Source organism: Schistocerca serialis, chromosome 5 (genome assembly GCF_023864345.2).
Source record: "Schistocerca serialis cubense isolate TAMUIC-IGC-003099 chromosome 5, iqSchSeri2.2, whole genome shotgun sequence".
In the NCBI taxonomy this organism is placed as follows: domain Eukaryota; kingdom Metazoa; phylum Arthropoda; class Insecta; order Orthoptera; family Acrididae; genus Schistocerca; species Schistocerca serialis.
Genome location: NC_064642.1, coordinates 490,023,913 through 490,044,434, shown reverse-complemented (window position 1 = coordinate 490,044,434; position 20,522 = coordinate 490,023,913).

Below are 20,522 nucleotides of genomic sequence, written 5' to 3'. Positions count from 1 at the left end.
GAGTCATTGGTGCCAACATGAGCAACAATTTGCAGACGGGTGCACCCAGTGCTCTCTATCGCCGCCATAACGTCCATCAGTAACGATCCTTTTTTCTTGTTTGGATTTCGCCGCGGATGTTACTGTAGTGTTGACACTAGCTCACGGCAACCATGACCTTATCACACTCTCAAAGGAAGTTCGAGATTCGGACTTGGTTGTACCTTCGCAGCACCGTCGCCTGTTGTTCCTTGCCCACAGTGTCCTGCTGCATCTATATATGAACAGGGTAATTCCTCGATGATGTTTCAAACTTTCAGTGATGATGGAGAAGGGTAAACGTATCAATCTGAGGCAAATGACCCTCGTCAGGAAACGATTCAATCGAAAATTATAAGAGAAAATCGTTCTGATACCTCTGACAGCGGCATACATGTGCCGCTACTGTCAGTACTCAGATTGTAGGATAGGCAACTTTCAGAGTTGACAGCATGGGCCAAAACCAGAAAAAAATTTCAAGTAAACATAGGCTCTAAAATGCATTCTTTAACAGCAAAGTGCATTTGTTCATCTTGGCTACTGTGAGAAACATATCTTCTACAGAACAAGTACCCATAGCTCTTTAGGTATCCGATTTAAAACCCATATCTACGGGATATCTTTTTGTTGTTTTGATCCGTATTAGCTTCCCCCACACCCCAAAGAAAATGGAAACCAAAGAGCTTGCAGTAGATGAGATGTGTTTCACAGTATCGAAAATGAACAAGTAATCAGAGTTCTTAAGATTATACATTTTACAGACCATGTTTATTGGACGTTTTTACTTGCATTGATCCATACTACCACATGTGAAAGTTACACCTTTTCATTAACAAATTTCCTGCTTCACAAATTTTACATCCGGTTAAAAAAAAGAAAAAAAGCAGGTAATGTAGGTCCTAAAATCATTTTTCCCCGAGCGAGGCGCCTGCGACGCTGGCCTGCCGCGGCTGTTGTTGCCAGATTGCTTCCTGCAAACGGCAGATTGACGCCTCGCCTGCAGAGGGCCCGCTGCTACCGGCGGTAATTTCCGGGATGGTCCGCGGTTCTCCGATCGCCGTGATGGACGACCGACCGGCCGATGCCGGCGAAACGAGCCAGCTGCCGCTGACCTCGGCACGCTATACCGTCTCGTCTGCCCCACAAACCATAAAAGCACGCGAGAATGCCGCGTGCACTCGGACGCACTGCGCTGCACTTCATCCCTCACACGAAGACCTTTCTGACACAGAACAGCTGAACGATGTATGGGCACGGTATCGACCGGAGGTTAGTGTTGCCAGACCCAATTTGTAGATATCGGGACTTGCGGAATTGGTTAAAATTGGCGGGACGAAGACCGAATTGTCAACACACAAAAACGTATGTAAATTTTCAGTCATTATATAAGTATTTCAGTACAATATACACTTCCTGCCAAAACAAAAGTTTTCAATATAACTTCGTAAAAGTACACACCATCGGCTGGTGGCCCGCATCTCGTGGTCGTGCGGTAGCGTTCTCGCTTCCCACGCCCGGGTTCCCGGGTTCGATTCCCGGCGGGGTCAGGGATTTTCTCTGCCTCGTGATGGCTGGGTGTTGTGTGATGTCCTTAGGTTAGTTAGGTTTAAGTAGTTCTAAGTTCTAGGGGACTGATGACCTAAGATGTTAAGTCCCATAGTGCTCAGAGCCAACCCCACCATCGGCTGGTATGTAAACGAAATTCTCGGTGACAGGTACAACGGCCATCAGACTGCATTAGTTTTGTGCGTGTTGCCATAATCTTGAGATCACACTTTGTGGCACACCGAGGGCCCGTGCTACGACCTGCTGTGTTTGACCAGTCTCCAGTCGCCCTAGTATTCTGTGTCTGGCTACCACAAGGGAGGTTCGCCGTATTGTTTACCAAGCGCATTGTAAGCACTTCACATCTGTGCCTCGTATCCGAGAACAGGTAGTGGAGACCCTGCAACGTTCGGCATAAGGAATGGTAGAGTATGTAAGGGGTGTGAGTAGCGTCAGACATCCAGTAATGACACGAAGATGCTGCTTACTGATGTGAGACGTGGTTATCAGGCGACCAGCACCTGACAGAGTTTGAAAGTGGCATTATTGTGAGTCTACATTTGGCTGGCTGGTCGAATTAAGCGCTATCCGGATTTATGGGGATTTCGGATGTGACAGTGGCTCGATGTTGACGGTACGGGAATTTGATAGCGGGCATACTCGTGGTCAGTGTTTCGCTCAGCCATGTCTGGCTACCACAGGGGAGGTTCGCCGTATTGTTCACCAAGCGCATTGTAACCTCTTCACATCTGTGCCTCCAACCCGAGAACAGGTAGTGGAGAATCTGCAACGTTCGGCATCATCCCACGCCATTGGCCGGAGACTAGCAGCAGCCGGACTAGGGAATTACCGTCCCATGGGAAGGCGGCCGTTAACTCTACAGCACAAACGGCAGAGTTTGGAGTGGTTCCGTGATTGGGAAGCATGGACTGCTGATGAATGGCGTCACACTGCGTCCAGCGATGGATCGCGATTCTGCACTGCCCAGTATGACCATCGTCGGTCGGTATGGGTACGACCTACGGAGAGGTCCCATTCTGCCACTGTTTTGCGGAGGCACAACGTTCAAAAATGGTTCAAATCGCTCTAAGCACTATGGGCCTTAACATCTGAGGTCATCAGTCCCCTAGACTTAGAACCACGTAAACTTAACTAACCTAATATACGTACTTATATGGATACGGCGTCTGATCTTTCGGATATGTCCATATAAATATATAGTTCTGGCAATACCGGCCATGACCTTCTTCTTCTGTGCGGATGCACACATATTCCCCGAACTGTAACGGGACTTGGTAAGATTGTCTTCCACAAGTGATGAGTTTGTTGGGGTGGTACACTACGAATGTAGTGTGTGGATATACAAGGTGAGAATGCGGGTCTCGCGGGAGGCGTGCTGAAACGTCCCCTTTGAACAATTATACATGACTGTGCTTAAACTGACACACAATATTTTGTTAGCGCAACGCAATCTGACTTTCAAAATTCCCTACAAAAGAATGGCCCTGACTATCATTAAACTATACCTTTCACAAATCACTTACCTCACAAAAATCTTCGCTGCTCAAGCTACTGCAATACAGCGAGCGCCACTACTGCCAGCTAAATAAAAGATTCAAACTATGGAAGGCACTAACTACTGATAGGCATAGTTAGCAAATGAAAGATTTTAGTAGAGAACAAACAATGTATTTACCTTGATATCATCATATGTAAATATAGCAGTTCATGACAAATTTCAAAACTCCGCCATCTCTCTCCCCACATCCACCACTGCTGGCGGCTCACCTCCAACTGCGCAACGCTACGCGCTGTTCACAGCCAGCTGCCTAACACTACAATGGCGAGTATTACAACAATGCAAAGCAGCCACAGACTGCACACAGCACAGCCAGTGATTTTCATACAGAGGTGGCGTTACCAATAAAAAACCTAAACAGCCTACTTACAGTGCTCGAGATAGTCCCTGCAGTCGCGCTATCCTCTGTGCCCTCGGTGGCTCAGATTGATAGAGCGTCTGCCATGTAAGCAGGAAATATTTTCACCTGTCCCTGTTGATATATATCAAAGCCCGTTAGCAGCTGAATGTATTAATATAATGCTAACTAACCTAAGGACATCACACACAATCATGCCCGAGGCAGGATTCGAACCTGCAGCAGTAGTTCCGGACTGAAGCGCCTAAAATCGCTTGGCCACAACGGCAGGCGCAGAGGCACAACGATGTCCGTTGGTTGGTTGGCTGATTTGGAGGAGGGGACCAAACAGCGAGGTCATCGGTTCCACTGGATTGCGGAGCGATGGGGAAGGAAGTCGGCCGTGCCCTTTCAAATGAACGATCCCGGTATTTACGTGAAGCGATTTGCGGAAATCACGGAAAACCTCAATTAGGTTGGCCGGACGCGGGTTTGAACCGTAGTCCTCCCGAATGCGAGTCCAGCGTGCTAACCAGTGAGCCACCTCGCCACAGCGGTGTTACTCCTGGCATCACGGTGTGAGGAGCCATCGCGAATGACTTCCGGTCACGACTGATGGTGATTGAGGGGACTTGACGTCACAGCGGTACATCACGGACATATTTCGCCCTCATGTGTTACCTCTCATGCGACAGTATCGCTGTTTCATACTTCAACAGGAAAACTCTCGCCCACACGTGGCACGTATCTCTATGAACTGTCTGCGTTCTGCGTGATGCTGAGGTACTCCAGTGGTTAGCAAGCAGGCCTTTCCCGATAAAAATTTTGTAGAGTCATCTCGGAAATCAGTTCCGTCCTAGTGCCAGTATCAAGAATCACGGACCAGTTACATTACTTGTGGGCCAGGTTGCCGCAGGAGAGATTACAACTGCTTTGCAACAGCCTTCCGAACTAAATCAGTGCATGCATTCAGGTCAAAGACGGAGCAACGTCACACTGATAAGCAGCACCATACAACCAAATTACTTGTAAATTTGAGCCGTATTGTAATCAGTGATATAATATCACGTACCCTCTCAACCCGTGAAATTTCATTTTATTTCCTGTCCAGCCCTGTTGGCTGAGTGGTTAGCGCCACGGAATGTCATACCTAACGGCCTGGGTTCGGTTCCGGGCTGGGTCGGAGATTTTCTCCGCTCAGGGTCTGGATGTTGAGTTATCCTTATCATCATCATTTCATCCCCATCGACACGCAAGTCGCCGAAGTGGAGTCAACTCGAAAGACTTGCACCAGGCGAACGGTCTATCCGACGGGAGGCCCTACCCACACGGCATTTCCATTTCATTTCCTCCTTCACCTCCTGGGTACTTCACTTTTTTGGGCAGGCAGTGTGCAACGAACAAAGGTGATACACTGATATAACTGTAGTCGAAATTACTGCTCTAGTCATCAAAAGCACCAACTTCAGGCTAATACTAAAAAATTTCCGTCTGGAATCATCATATGTGAACACAGTACTAATTGGCGCTTCAACAGATGTCCCAGGTAGTCAGTAGGTGAGAGGAGGGAAAAGTTGAAATACTATGCAGAAAGCAGCGACAGGCTGGTAAGAATACAATAGAAGTCATACGGTTGAGCGTTCTCGAAACTTACAATTCCGTCTTGCGTTGATCACGACCTCTTGGTGCACCTTACTCGTATTTCAACTTGCCTCATCGTCGTGCTCAGAAACTCATTTCAGAACTTTTATGTGCTGCACCGTAACTGCAGTGAATACGCATTATATTCTAAAGCCATGACACTTAGGGTCCTGCGTAACACTTACGCGAGCTGTGTGATAACAGCTCTAAAAACGGGACATCGATCGAAAATTGAGACATCTGGTGACACTAACGGGAGACCAAATTCTTTCAGGAACAGACATTCGTTTGTCACTGTCGTACTGCCGTCTCGATACTGCCAGGTTTTCGAGATGAGTGTTTGCGCGTTTTTCCGATTATGCGGGCCAATGCGGGCCAGTGACTGCACGACTAATCGAAAAAATACAGGTAATCCAAATAACCCATATTTTTAACTGTTATTTACTGTCTTACTCCACCGGCTCATGGTGTCTCTATCAGGAGTCAATAAAAACAGAATTATTTACCTACCTTTTAATTAGCTCCCTTTGCATGTAGTTTTAGGGAAATTGGATATTTTTTTAATTTCGTCCGTCTCAGTTGCATTGGTATAAACTTCAGCTTATATTAGTGCAACTGAGATGAAAGAAATAAAAAATTATCCAATTTCCTCAGTACTGAATAGCTGCGGACCTATCATCCCATGGCAGCATGCCTCGAGTAAGCAAACATGTTGTTTTAAATCTATTCTTGACTTGCCTCTGAAAATTTGATCGAATTTATACTCCTCTATTCGTATGCTTGTGTTAAACATTTTATATTGTTTTATAAGCTAATTTGGATGCACTCCTACTTTGTACACAGATGTGATCAATTCACTTCAGCTTATCAGCCTGTTGGTTGCTATTCATCGCATATATTATGTATTATTTGCGATGTGACGCTATATATTGTTTCTTTAACGAAGATATGCTGCCAATGTTAAACTATTGTACATTCGTTTTTAGTAAATCTGCTGTACTTTACTGACTCTCGCCCACTGTAAATTTGTTTTTAACAAACTTTTTTTTAACTTATCATTTGTAGGGCGCCTTTATCGTCCGATCCTTACCTATGATTTGAGCCCGATTTTTTTTCTTTTCTTTTTTTTTTGCGGCTGTCGACTGATTTTTATTTTAATGAGAAGATTATGCACCGCAGCTACTGAACAACAGCTATGAACAACATCATTTTCCGTGCTGTCTGTAGCAGAGATCTTTCTTTACCTATTCTTCTAAGAATTTTATCTTTTGTGAGCTTTTCTGTCCAGCAGATCACTTCCATCCTCTTCGATCACCAAATATCAAATGCCTTCTGACATCTCTTGTCACGTGCACCACTTCTCCGAAACACACAAGACCATGCTTCACATAAAGCTTTTTCTGGTCTCCACATTTAGGTTCCTTGATATGAGCAGCTCATTTTTGTTGCAATGGGCTTCCTTTTCCTATGCAGCTCTGCTCTTTATGTTGACTGAAGTTCGCCCTGTGAAGCGACATCATTGAATAGTTAGTTAGAGGTGCTCACTTGTGTGAATGGCGTATTAGTAAATGTAAAATGCTATGTATTGATAACTGTATACCGTAATTTCAAAATTCTTTGTATTAATTTACATGTTCTCATTCAAAATTTTGTTTATTCGTGGGCAAAATTTCTTGCTGTTTCTCCTCAGGCTCTTCAACGTCAGCTATGTCGTCAGCACGTCTTATTATTTTGATTTCTGTCGAATTAAAATTTATCTATGTCATATTCTCTTTGTATTCCTTAATGCTGCAATAATAATTATTTTGTGATTAAATGTTAAAAACCAAAGTTAATATTTCGAGTTTTGCCCATTTGCTACACATGCTTATATATAACCTTTGGTATAAAACCACTGAATCCATCGAAATTTCTCTTAAATGTATTTACAGGTACAAACTGCGACGATTATTACATTATATACATTATTATAATGATTTTACATTATCGTGAACAAACGTACATCTTAAAACGAACTAACGTTAAACAATATGCAAGATGTGACGACAGCTTGTAAGACGACTTAGTTTGACTTCCTAATGTTCCAGAAATGTATTAAGAAAAAATACACCAAATTCATTTCAGTAAATACGACAGAAAGCTGTAACTTACGGCACATATAAAGAAACTGACAGGCTATTTTATAATGTAGTAATGACTTTCCTTTACTTCATCAGCTTATGGCATGTAAACTGCGAGGCATGTCGTCAGCAGACGACAGTTTAGGCCAGATGCAAGCGTTGGATTGGGACCTCGAAGCAGTGAATTGTTTAATGTAGTTTATAATATTTTAAATATGTGTAGAAGCACACATAGAAAAAAGACTTGCAGTTGCAGACAAGTAACTTGCGAGCGTAGTGCGGGTGCAGATAATAGTTATTTTATCTGAGCAGACTTCTATTTGCAAAGTACAGGTTGCTTCACAGGAGTGGGAACACCGTGTCAAAACAAAAACAGGTTAAACATTAACTTAAAGGCAGGCTGTACGAGATGGGAAAGAGGTAAAACCTATGAAGCTGTGTTACTAACATGGCGGCCACTTTGGAAGTCGCCATCTTAGATACAACTCCTAATTTTCGAATCGAAAGGGGGTCATATGATATATCAAGCAATTTTTATTCCATTCGAGCATAGTTTTATTCATTCTGAGTTAGCCGCATTTCGTACACAACAAGGTAACATTCGGCGATAGCGTGTGATAGGATGTGCTCGACGTGTTCTCCAGGGCATTGTACGGTGGTTGTCATCCGCTTTAACTATTCCGCATGGTCTACCCAGCACATGTAACGAAATGCATGTGCAAGAATCAACAACCAGTTCCATTAAGTGTGCAAGGTATCTGACCTTCACCACAAACGATTTTCGCCCAGTTTGCGTGTCATATTTTCTATAAATCGAACCCGACGACGTGAGACATTGTAACACTTGTATTTTGGGAGGGTTCCATTTATTTTTTCAAAATTCCCATTTTTTGTCAGACCAGAAATTGACGTTTATCTTCTTTTTCCTTTTTGCATTTTTCTTTCTCTAATCTGAGGAGTAGAGTAGACTATCTTAAAAATGGTTCAAATGGCTCTGAGCACTATGGGACTTAACTTCTGAGGTCATCAGTCCCCTAGAACTTAGAACTACTTAAACCTAATTAACCTAAGGACATCATACACATCCATGCCCGAGGCAGGATTCGAACCTGTGACCGTAGCGGTCGCGCGGTTCCAGACTGTAGCGCCTAGAACCGCTCGGTCATCCCGGCCGGCGACTCTCTTAGATACGTCCGTTACACAGAGTTACTCTTTTCAGCCAAACCTGGCGAGCTGGTAGAGGGACAGAGGGGTTCCCATTTCTGCACGAAGGGGAGGTGTTACCAGTTCGGCCGGCCGAAGTGGCCGCGCGGTTCTGGCGCTGCAGTCTGGAACCGCGAGACCGCTACGGTCGCAGGTTCGAATCCTGCCTCGGGCATGGATGTGTGTGATGTCCTTAGGTTAGTTAGGTTTAACTAGTTCTAAGTTCTAGGGGACTAATGACCTCAGCAGTTGAGTCCCATAGTGCTCAGAGCCATTTGAACCATTTTTTTTGTTACCAGTTCGAGAATTTAACTGACAACCAGCAAAACCTCCCGAACACATTGGTCGGAACTGGAGTACTGGAACTATTTTCATATATTTCTAGGATAATGATTTCCACTGTCTCAGGCAAGAATTAAAATTATGTGTATGCGTATTGCTGTGTGTGTGTGTGTGTGTGTGTGTGTGTGTGTGTGTGTGTGTGTGTGTGCGTTTTGTGACTAACCCCAGTGGCTTGATTGAAGTTCCTTTATCTGCAGTCTTTTTAAATCATACAACTTCCGCTTTGCCTGCGACAGAACCAGTTATGTGCAATTACGTGATAAGCTTTAGCACCGCGCTGTGGGATTGGGTGGTCTGTCTGTGTGGCGCTGATTGAGATCCTCTACGGTAATACGGGTGCTTTTCTCTCCTAATATCAGGACGATCTCAATGTGTGAAATGTATCAGCAGTCGCGAAGACGGACAACTATCAGCTAAATAATGGAATGACAACAATGAAAATTTGTGCCAACTGGGACTCGAACCCCGATATCCCGCCTTATGCGAGCAGTCGCCTTAACCGCTTTGGCTAGACGTACACGACTCACGGTCAGACCCAAATTTCCATACATCTGCACTCGTACACATTATGTAATTCCCGTACAAGGGGAGGACATTTCAACTGAAAGTTCCTGCTAGGTTTCGGCGGATAAATACGATATTGCAGTGCCTGGGTTGCTAAGAAGTTCCGTGCATTGTTCCTTCGGACATGGCATTGTTCATCTTAATAAAACAGGCATTGCAATATCGTATCGATCTCAATGTGTTTGGCATATGATAACGTCATCAGCTTTCACGTCACATGTGAGGAATAAACACCAGTCATAATTCGATGATGAATAAAGCTATGCCCAGATGAAAGATACCATTATTGTCCTCATATAATTCTGTCTCTTTGATATGTCACATGAGCTACTTTCTATTGGGAAACTGCGAATCCTAGGAGTCTTTCGCGGTGGCATGGCTGAATAAAATCTTATCGATTTCCCACCCGCATAGTTTCGAATAAAATGCTCGAACTTTCGGTATCTGTCCCTGCCAATAACATTGAGAATAAAAAACCACTGATAGCATTTTTTCTACTCCTGGCGACGATAGCAGATGCAACTATCGAAACTCGAGTATCTAGATTCGTAAACGACTTACCGGCGCACTGGCCCAGTTACAGGCACCATATACAACGGTCTCAATACGCAACAGAAAGTTAAAAATTAAAAATTCTATCATAATCATTAATAGCTATCACCTTTTGTTAGAGGTTGAACACAAGTCAGGTACTACAGTCAAGTCTACAGTTAAAAACTGTGAACATTTATTGGGGCAGCATAACTCACAGCGCACAAATTACCCAGACTATGCTCATCCAGTACTGAAAATCGCAGCTCTTAGCGACTTCCAACCAACTTAACATATAATTTCAAAACTTTACGAAACTTTTTGCCGCTGACCTCTCGCGTAGAACTGATGGAAGGAACAAAATATTTATCGCTTACTACACCTGCGCCGTTCATGTAGTAAAACTGCAGCATCAGCCACGATGTTTTAATTAATTACTTCTTTACTGCTAAATCCGTTTGGAACACATTTTGCAGACAGTATCCATATATACCACTGAATGTAGCTGCAAAATTACATACTTGCCCGGGTAGTCGTGCGAGTTAAAGCGTGGATGCCGAGAGTTAGGTGCAAGGCCCCGGGATCGAATGCGTCCGGCGGATTAACGATAAGGGTCGTTGTGCCGGCCAGTGGTTTTTAGGCGGTTTCCCACATCCTACTAGGTGGATACCGGACTGATACCCAAGCTCCACCTCAGTCACTAGATTCGCAAACATTTACAGAATTTTCGTTAATTTTCACATGAATAACACCATATGCAGACAGTTGGACTAACGGGCTGGCGACAGAAAGGGCATCTGGCCATACCTTACGTCAACCATGTCATACTCAGAATGTGATTTTCACTCTGCAGCGGAGTGTGCGCTGATATGAAACTTCCTGGCAGATTAAAACTGTGTGCCCGACCGAGACTCGAACTCGGGACCTTTGCCTTTCGCGGGCAAGTGCTCTACCAACTGAGCTACCGAAGCACGACTCACGCCCGGTACTCACAGCTTTATTTCTGCCAGTACCTCGTCTCCTACCTTCCAAACTTTACAGAAGCTCTCCTGCGAACCTTGCAGAACTAGCACTCCTGAAAGAAAGGATATTGCGGAGACATGGCTTAGCCACAGCCTAGGGGATGTTTCCAGAATGAGATTTTCACTCTGCAGCGGAGTGTGCGCTGATATGAAACTTCCTGGCAGATTAAAACTGTGTGCCCGACCGAGACTCGAACTCGGGACCTTTGCCTTTCGCGGGCAAGTGCTCTACCAACTTGCCCGCGAAAGGCAAAGGTCCCGAGTTCGAGTCTCGGTCGGGCACACAGTTTTAATCTGCCAGGAAGTTTCATGTCATACTCGTTAATAACCACGTGCAACCCTGCACCAATGTGGGACAAAGTCACAAGGGAGAGAGGAGGAAGTGCCCTCACAAGTACATCATTGTCCCTATACATAGTTGGGGAGATATAACGTATCCTACATGGAAATTCTTTGGAGAATCTGGACTGGGAATTTACTGGTTTTATTCTAAATGACGCAGGTTGAAAGACCATGAACATTTTATTCTGGAGATTAAGAGTTGCATCCTAAATGGTGGTTTGCAAAATGGCGGCCATGTTGCTAAATTAACCTCACAGGGTTTCCCCTTCTTCCATCTCATACGAATTTACTTTAAATTTATCTTTGTTCACCTGTTTTCTTTTACTTTTTTCCGAACCAATGGACCTCACTGTACACGTGCAGATGTTAGTTAGTTACGTCTTCCAAAGATCATTTGAACGATTCTTATCGAAATGACTTGAAACGAGTCAGTTTACAGGATATTTATACATGATAAGTGTCAACATTAATAAACACATTATTATTTTTAGTCCTACTCATGCAACTACACTTTTTTTATTTTACTGGCTATCGGATTTTAAGTAGAAATTCGTCAGTGGTGGTAAACTGGTGGTAAGTTCCTTTGGGACCAAAATGCTGAGGTTATCAATCCATAGGCTTACACACTAATTACTCTAACTTAAACTAACTTACGCTAAGAACGACACACACACCGATGCCCCAGGGGTATCACGAACCTCCGAGGGGGCAGCTGCGCGAACCGTGGCAGGAAGAAGTGTTTCTAAATTATATTTAAAACCTGCGTCGCTACATGTCGGACATTGTACGTTATTGGTCAAATGGTAGTGTTGTGGGTAAGGACAAATTGTTCTTTCCAAATTGTGATGGATTATTTATGACGAATTTCATTAGCGAATGTATATATTGTGACGGTGCAATTAAAATGCCTAGCTGCTTGAAGAGTTACCTACATGAAGTCCGTAGGTGAACACCATATATTATTCTTACTGCTCGATCTGGTGCAATCAGTACTTTATAAGTGACGAGTTGCCCCAGAAAATTATTACGTAAGAGATTATTAAGTAAAGATATGCAGAATATGTCAGGGGACTGATACGTTTGTGTACGAGATTAGCAATTCTACGAAGAGCAAACGTAGCCGAACTTAACTCTTTCCGAAACTCAGTAATACTCTTCTTCCAGTTCAAGTTTTAATCACTATGTGTACATAAAAATTTTGAGCATTCTACCTTATTTACTGACTCATGCTAATGTGTTACGTTAATTGTTGGTATGACTGTATTAGTCGTACAGAGCCGAATGTAGTGTGTTTTTTCAAAATTTGGAGAGAGCCCATTTTCACAGAACCATTGAGTAATTATTTGGAAACGTACCATTTTCCAAATCTTCTCGGCTTCCTCTCTAACGGGATTTATTATACCACTAGTATCGTCTGCAAAAAGGACTAATTCAGTTTGTTGACTGTTATGTGGAATGTCATTCACCTATATGAGGAATACGAGTGGACAGAAAATTGAACCCTGTGGGACTCCCTTTGTGAATTCTTTTTTCCCTAGTCATTGAAATTTTCTACCTTCCCGACATCGTCTGAATTATTCAGCATAACCTTTTGCATTCTGTTTGTTAAGCATGATTCAAATCAGCTGTGTGTAAAGCCATAAATTCCATAAAACATGAATTTTTCGAGGAGAGTAATATACTCTACACAATCAAACACACTGGAAGATCACAAAAAAAAAATCATCTGTCGATGTATTATTATTTAAAGTTTCTGGTTTTTGACGAGTGAATGTATAAATAGTCGTCAGTCGTAGAAATGACGGGCAGTAAGCGAGCCTGCGACGGGAGACTGGAAACAAGGTCGACAGGCGACGCTAGTGCAGTAAAGAACTGGCGGTGAGGTACTTAACGACAGCGGCGGAGTCCTGCCACGGAGGAGGCTGCCGTGTCATGAGCGCCGAGCTGCCACTTGCAGCTGCAGTCCCAGCAGCAAGGGGCCCTGGCTCTCAGCCTAATTAAAGGGTCGGCATTCCCGCGGGGCAGCTGACCCTGCCGGCGCCCTCCACGTCTCTTTCCACGTGACCGCTGCCTGCGGAGACCCGGCTGCTCCCCGGGCGGCCCTCTGAGCAGGGTAGCCCCCTCCATTATCTGCGTTAATGGATATAAGCCGGTCGGCCACTTGCTGCTTTAACAGTATTAGATCGCGTGACCGGCGAGGTTATGAAATGCCGTCTCGAAGACCGCGAGTTATAGCACGCAACCTTGCTCTTTTATATACGGTACGTGGCTACAGGAATCGTGGTCACTACTGGACGGAAAGTGTTCCGCAGAAACGGAACTAGCATTGGATGTACTCAAAGAAAGTATAGCAGGACCTGTACCATTTTCAGTATACGAGTTTGAGGTCAAATCAAAACCAGACGGATGGAAAATAAAATTTGCCCAGTGTAAGTGAGACTCTCTAATTTAGGGTTCGGTACAAACTTAATTACATATATAGTTCGTTCATCCTGAGAATGGACAACCTCAACTATTTTTGGCTGTTGTCGGTATCAATACTGGCAAGGTGTTGGTCCCGAAAATTCCAAACCCGTATCCGTCTTTACAGTAGTTCCTCAGACTATCCCAGGCACACAAAAAGCAGCAAGCTGATGACTTCAGTATGTGGAGAGAGAAGATTTAATAAAAAAAAATCATTTACTTACTAAAACATGACTACAGCTTACATTTTATGTTTGGTAGCAGTAATGTTCTTCCGTTATGCAGTTGATGGATGACGAATGCAATGTACGTTCAGATGACAAAATATACAATATTTATGTGATGTAAATAGAATTTAACAAATTTTAGAGTTTTTTGTAGTAAGAAACTTTGCTTATTGCCGAATTTCACGATTCCAGGTCAACGAGAAGTACCCTGTAGGTTTTGATGAGTGAGTTTGCTAGTATCAAAATCAAAATATGTGACTTAAATGACCAAATCTTTTGACTGCATTCACTTAGGACCTTCAACTTTTTACACTACCAAGATACCGTAGACTTTATTATGTTACATAAATTTGAACTTGACACGCCGACTTGTTCCAGAGAAAAAGGGATCTTAAAGACATACAGACAAATAGACAGATGGATAAAAAAATAGCAAAAATCTGTTTTCATGTTATATAATTACAAATTAAGAAATTTTGGATTTTTACTTTACTCGAACAGTACTTTAAACCTTACTTCTTGCCAAATTTCTTGGTTCTAGGTCAACGCGAAGCCTATAGGTTTTGATGAGTAAGTCTTCGGGTATCGAAGCATGTGACTTAGGTACCTAAAATTTTTACATCTCCAAGAGACCATAGAATTTAATATGTGATATAAATTTCAACTTCGTACGTCTGTCCGTCTCTGAGAAAAAGGGTTGTTCACAGCTGGACAGGAAAGCAGATAGATAGATAGACGGACGACAAAACGTTCCCATAAAGGCTTTGTTTTGACAAACTGAGGCACGGAAACCTAAAAAGTAAGCGAACCGTTTATTATTCCAGAAGTAATCGCCACATCTGTTAATACATTAGTGCCACTCTTGAGACAATATGGTCGACACATTCATGGAAAAACGTTTGCGGTTGTCTACAGAACCATGACTGCACCCAGGCGTACAACTCTTCGTCCGAACCAAACCCACAGCCACGAATGTCTTTCTTCAGGGTCCCAGAAATATGGAAATCGCATGGGGAGAGATTGTGACATTTGGAGGATTAGTCGAAACAACCTTGGCAACGTGTGGCCGGGAAATTTGTTGGTTGGCTTTTTCGACTACGCTGCAGGAGTTCCACTAGAGCCCTTACACATCCTCCATACGGTCAAAATCTCTCCCCAGGCGATTTCCATATTTCTGGAACAATGAAAAAGACGTAGGTGACCGTCTATTTGTTTCTGACGAAGAGGTGGACATCTGGTACAATTGTGGTTCTGTAGGCAACCACAAAAATTTTTCAACGAACGCATTGACCGACTTGTCTCACATTGGAATAAAGATATTAACAGATTTGGCGGTTACTTTTGAAATAATAAGCAGAGTACTTACTTTTAAACCGCGAGTCTACGAACGGAAGGTTTGTGTGGTCGAAGCTTGGTCGAAGCTTGTTGACTGCGAGGTCTCCTTAGACATTTTGTAAGTTCCTATGAGTATCTGATGCGCTCCGGTTTTCCGGCAAAAGCAACTCAACGACAGCTCACCGCCTGGAACGCTACAGAACCCATTTTCAAGGCTATGTATAGCGCCACCATCTATCGGAAGCAGGAATATACTACGATGTCCAACAAAAAATTCCACATTTTCTTAACCGAAATAGATCGAGGAAAAAATTGTATTTATTACTTGTTGAACGCACTTCATGCGTACTACACTACTGGCCATTAAAATTGCTACACCAAGAAGAAGTGCTGATGATAAACGAGTATTCATTGGACAGATATATTATACTAGAATTGACATGTGATGACGCAATTTGGGTGCATAGATCCTGAGAAATCAGTACCCAGAACAACCACCTCTGACCGTAATAACGGCCTTGATACGCCTGGGCATTGAGTCAAACAGAGCTTGGATGGCGTGTACAGGTACAGCTGCCCATTCAGCTTCAACACGATACCACAGTTCATCAAGAGTACTGACTGGCGTATTGTGACGATCCAGTTGTTCTTCCACCATTGACCAGACGATTTCAATTGGTGAGAGATCTGGAGAATGTGCTGTCCAGGGCAGCAGTCGAACATTTTCTGTATCCAGAAAGGCCCGTACAGGACCTGCAACATGTGGTCGTGCATTATCCTGCTGAAATGTAGGGTTTCGCAGGGATCGAATGAAGGGTAGAGCCACGGGTCGTAACACATCTGAAATGTAACGTCCACTGTTCAAAGTGCCGTCAATGCGAACAAGAGGTGACCGACACGTGTAACCAATGGCACCCCGTACCATCACACCGGGTGATACGCCAGTATGGCGATGACGAATACACGCTTCCAATGTGCGTTCACCGCGATGTCGCCAAACAGGGATGCGACCATTATGATGCTGTAAACAGAACCTGGATTCATCCGAAACAATGACGTTTTGCCATTCGTGCACCCAGGTTCGTCGTTGAGTACACCATCGCAGGCGCTCCTGTCTGTGATGCACCGTCAAGGGTAACCGCAGCCATGGTCTCCGAGCTGATAGTTCATGCTGCTCCAAACGTCGTCGAACTGTTCGAGCAGATGGTTGTTGTCTTTGCAAACGTCCCCATCTGTTGATTCAGGGATCAAGATGTGGCTGCACGATCCGTTACAGCCACGCGGATAAGATGCCTGTCATCTCGACTGCTAGTGATATGAGGCCGTTGGGATCCAGCACAGCGTTACTTATTACCCTCCTGAACCCACCGATTCCATATTCTGCTAACAGTCATTGGATCTCGACCAACGCGAGGAGCAATGTCGCGATACGATAAACCGCAATCGCTATAGGCTACTATCCGACCTTTATCAAAGACGGAAACGTGATGGTACGCATTTCTCCTCCTTACACGAGGCATCATAAGAACGTTTCACCAGGAAACGCCGGTCATCTGTTGTTTGTGTATGAGAAATCGGTTGGAAACTTTCCTCATGTCAGCTCGTTGTATGTGTCACCACCGGCGCCAACCTTGTGTGAATGCTCTGAAAAGCTAATCATTTGCATATCACAGCATCTTCTTCCTGTCGGTTAAATTTCGCGTCTGTAGCACGTCATCTTGGTGGTGTAGCAATTTTAATGGCCACTAGTGTAGTTGCAAATTTATGACTACCCCTAGTGAGGATATTGCTGCAAAATTATTTTAAACTTTTTAGATCACTCATTAACATGTCGTTTATTACGAGGTTCACTAACGTGAAGGTCTAGGTGTTATAAATTAATGACTGCGTTTTGGCCTCAGCTGTTGATGGCATCTAAACCAGGAGTAAACCTAAGTCACCGTGAACGGCGCACGAGATGCAAAATGCGTCATATATCGTCGTGCACTGAGATGTGGCTGCCACCAGCTACAATTGCAAGTGGATGGGAGCGTCGTAAGGTCGTCCCTGCGCTGCTGCTCAGCTGATCCCCCAGGATTCCCCGGCGCACGTAAAGTGGCCGAGATTTACCGCGCACTAGAGCGAGAAGTCCTGTGTTCTCGGCTCGCGGCATAAATCAAGCGTCGTTTATTTCCCATTAGGCGGCCGCGACCCGCGCAGACTTGCGCCCTGGGACACAGCGGCGCGCCGCTACACGCAGATCACATCGAGGGACACGTGTAATGCGCGGCGCACCGCTGTTCTGTGTCACGTGGCGCACACGTGCCTGTCGGGCGGCGCACCTGCTTCACACAGGTACTTCCGGCGTACGCCGGGGTTGGTAAGAGGTCCCTCATCGTTCTGGTCGATAGCTTCGCACTTAATGGTTTGCAAACACGCTCACCCGCTGCTCTGTTCTATCAGGCCGAGGATTCTCTGAGAGCTATTGTGCAGTATTTTACGAGGGCAGATCAGCATACAGATTTTCTCTACCAATTTCGTCCGAACAACGCGAAATTTGTTGTTGGACATCGTGAAATATTCGCGTCTCAGCCCTTAAAATTTGAAGAAGTTCCGATATGTGCCTCAGTTTGTCAAAACAAAGCCCTTATTGGAACGTTTTGTCGTCCGTCTGTCTATCTATCTGCTTTTCTGTCCAGCTGTGAACAACCCTTTTTCTCAGAGACGGACAGACGTACGAAGTTGAAATTTATATCACATATTAAATTCTATGGTCTCTTGGAGATGTAAAAATTTTAGGTACCTAAGTCACATGCTTCGATACTCGAAAACTTACTCATCAAAACCTATAGGCTTCGCGTTGACCTAGAACCAAGAAATTTGGAGAGAAGTAAGGTTTAAAGTACTGTACAAGTAAAGTAAAAATCCGAAATTTCTTAATTTGTAATTATATAACATGAAAACAGATTTTTGCTATTTTTTTATCCATCTGTCTATTTGTCTGTATGTCTTCAAGATCCCTTTTTCTCTGGAACAAGTCGGCGTGTCAAGTTCAAATTTATGTAACATAATAAAGTCTACGGTATCTTGGTAGTGTAAAAAGTTGAAGGTCCTAAGTGAATGCAGTCAAAAGATTTGGTCATTTAAGTCACATATTTTGATTTTGATACTAGCAAACTCACTCATCAAAACCTACAGGGTACTTCGCGTTGACCTGGAATCGTGAAATTCGGCAATAAGCAAAGTTTCTTCAGCACTGCCTTCAAAATGATTTCTGTAACGGATGTATGTTCCAGGCAGAGAGCTGTCATTGAGTTTCTTTTGGCTGAGAAACAGAGCATCGCGTGTAGTCGTAGACGCTTGCCGAATGCATGCGGGGACATGACGATGAACAAAAGCACGATGAGTCGTTGGGCGCGGAGTCTGTCATCAACACAAGGTGGCGCAAATCTGTCCTATCCCGCGTGCCAGAGGGCCGCACACATCTGCGATTCCTTGAATGCTGGAACGTGCGGACGCTTTCATTCAAGGTGATCAACGGATCACAGTCAATTCCTCGTTGCACAACTGGATGTCTCTGTTGGTACTGCTGACACACACGTGCACCATTTGGGGTACTAGAGATTTGTGCCCACTAGTTTTCTCCCCACCTAACAGAATACCATAAAGAGCGACAGCCATCCGTGCGAAACTGCTTGCACGTTATGAGGCTGATTTCGACAATTTTTTTATCCAATATCGTCACAGGTGATGAAATATGTGTTGATCATTTCGGACCGGAAACGGAGCATTATACAGATTGGAGCCACACGACCTCTCCTCCGAAGAAAGAGTTCAAAACCGCTTCCTCAGTCCGTAAAATCACGGCGACGGTCATCTGGTATTCTGAGGGCTTTACTCTGTTTGATGTCCTGCCTCGTGATTTTTACACTGCGACACACCAATAATTAGTCAGTGAAATCAAATTGAGCAGAAGTGTAATCAGAAACCAGTTACAGGTTCACTACATTTTTGAAATAGAAGCTGTTGGAAAATAACACAAATTTCCATTTTCAAGACAGGTAAAATTGTTAATGCACTAAAAAAGCTCAGTTCATATGTAAGTGTGACATGTTCCACGATTCAAAAAGAAACCTTCTTTTTCAGTGTCCAAAATGCTGTACGACAAACGACGTATGGCTCAAAATTCACAGGCTACATGTATAATTATACTTTATTTTACTCACCATTAAATTATACACCTAAAGACGGAACAATATATACCAGGTAGTTTTAATATGGCTTCATTTTGCAGATGACCGGTTAGTGCTAGCAGAAGATGAAGACGATGTGAGCTATATAAGAACGCTTAAAGAGAAATGCAAACAAGGTTGGCCTCAAGGTGAACATGAGGAAGTGTGAGTACTAAGCCGTTGGAACATAAAAAGTAAATGATTTGGAAGTATATGGAGAACTAATTGTAGGTAATTAATAAAGGGCGAGCTGTAACAAGGGCAATGAACTCAGTTCTGTGGAATAAAACGAGAAGAAAAACAAGGAGGAATTGAATGGTTGGTTCAAATGGCACTGAGCACTGTGGGACTTAACATCTATGGTCATCAGTCCCCTAGAACTTGGAACTACTTAAACCTAACTAACCTAAGGACATCACACAACACCCAGTCATCACGAGGCAGAGAAAATCTCTGACCCCGCCGGGAATGGAATTGAATGCATAAGACTATATTCCAGAATGTAGTTTTGTACGGAGCAGAGGCCTGAGACGTTAGTAAAAGATATAAGAATAAACTGCTCGTCACTGAGACAGATTACTTAACACGAAGCTCAAGCTGTACTTGAATAGATAGGATAAGAAATAACGAAATCCGATAAAGGATGAAAATGGATAGAGATATCTGTGATAACATCTAACAAAACCAGCTGACGTGGTTTGGCCATGTGAATAGGATGAATGGAGACAGGATATAAAATAGGATACTACGATGGATACCATTCCAGCGGAAGAAAAGGGGACGTCCACGACGCAGTGGCAAAATTATGTGGAGGGGGCAATGGAAGCAAGGAAAATGAACGTTGAGAAAAGCCAAGACAGAAGAAAATGGCGACTGGGGGCGGAGAAGCGGCGCCAGCCGTAGATGATACGCAAGAAGGAGAAGTTTTAATATACTCGCATTTTATAATACTTAAATGCGTAGAATGCGAAATAACTATAAATGATGCACAAAACACAATCTCGTGTCTATCAGCAACAAGAACTGTAGAAGACGATGGAAA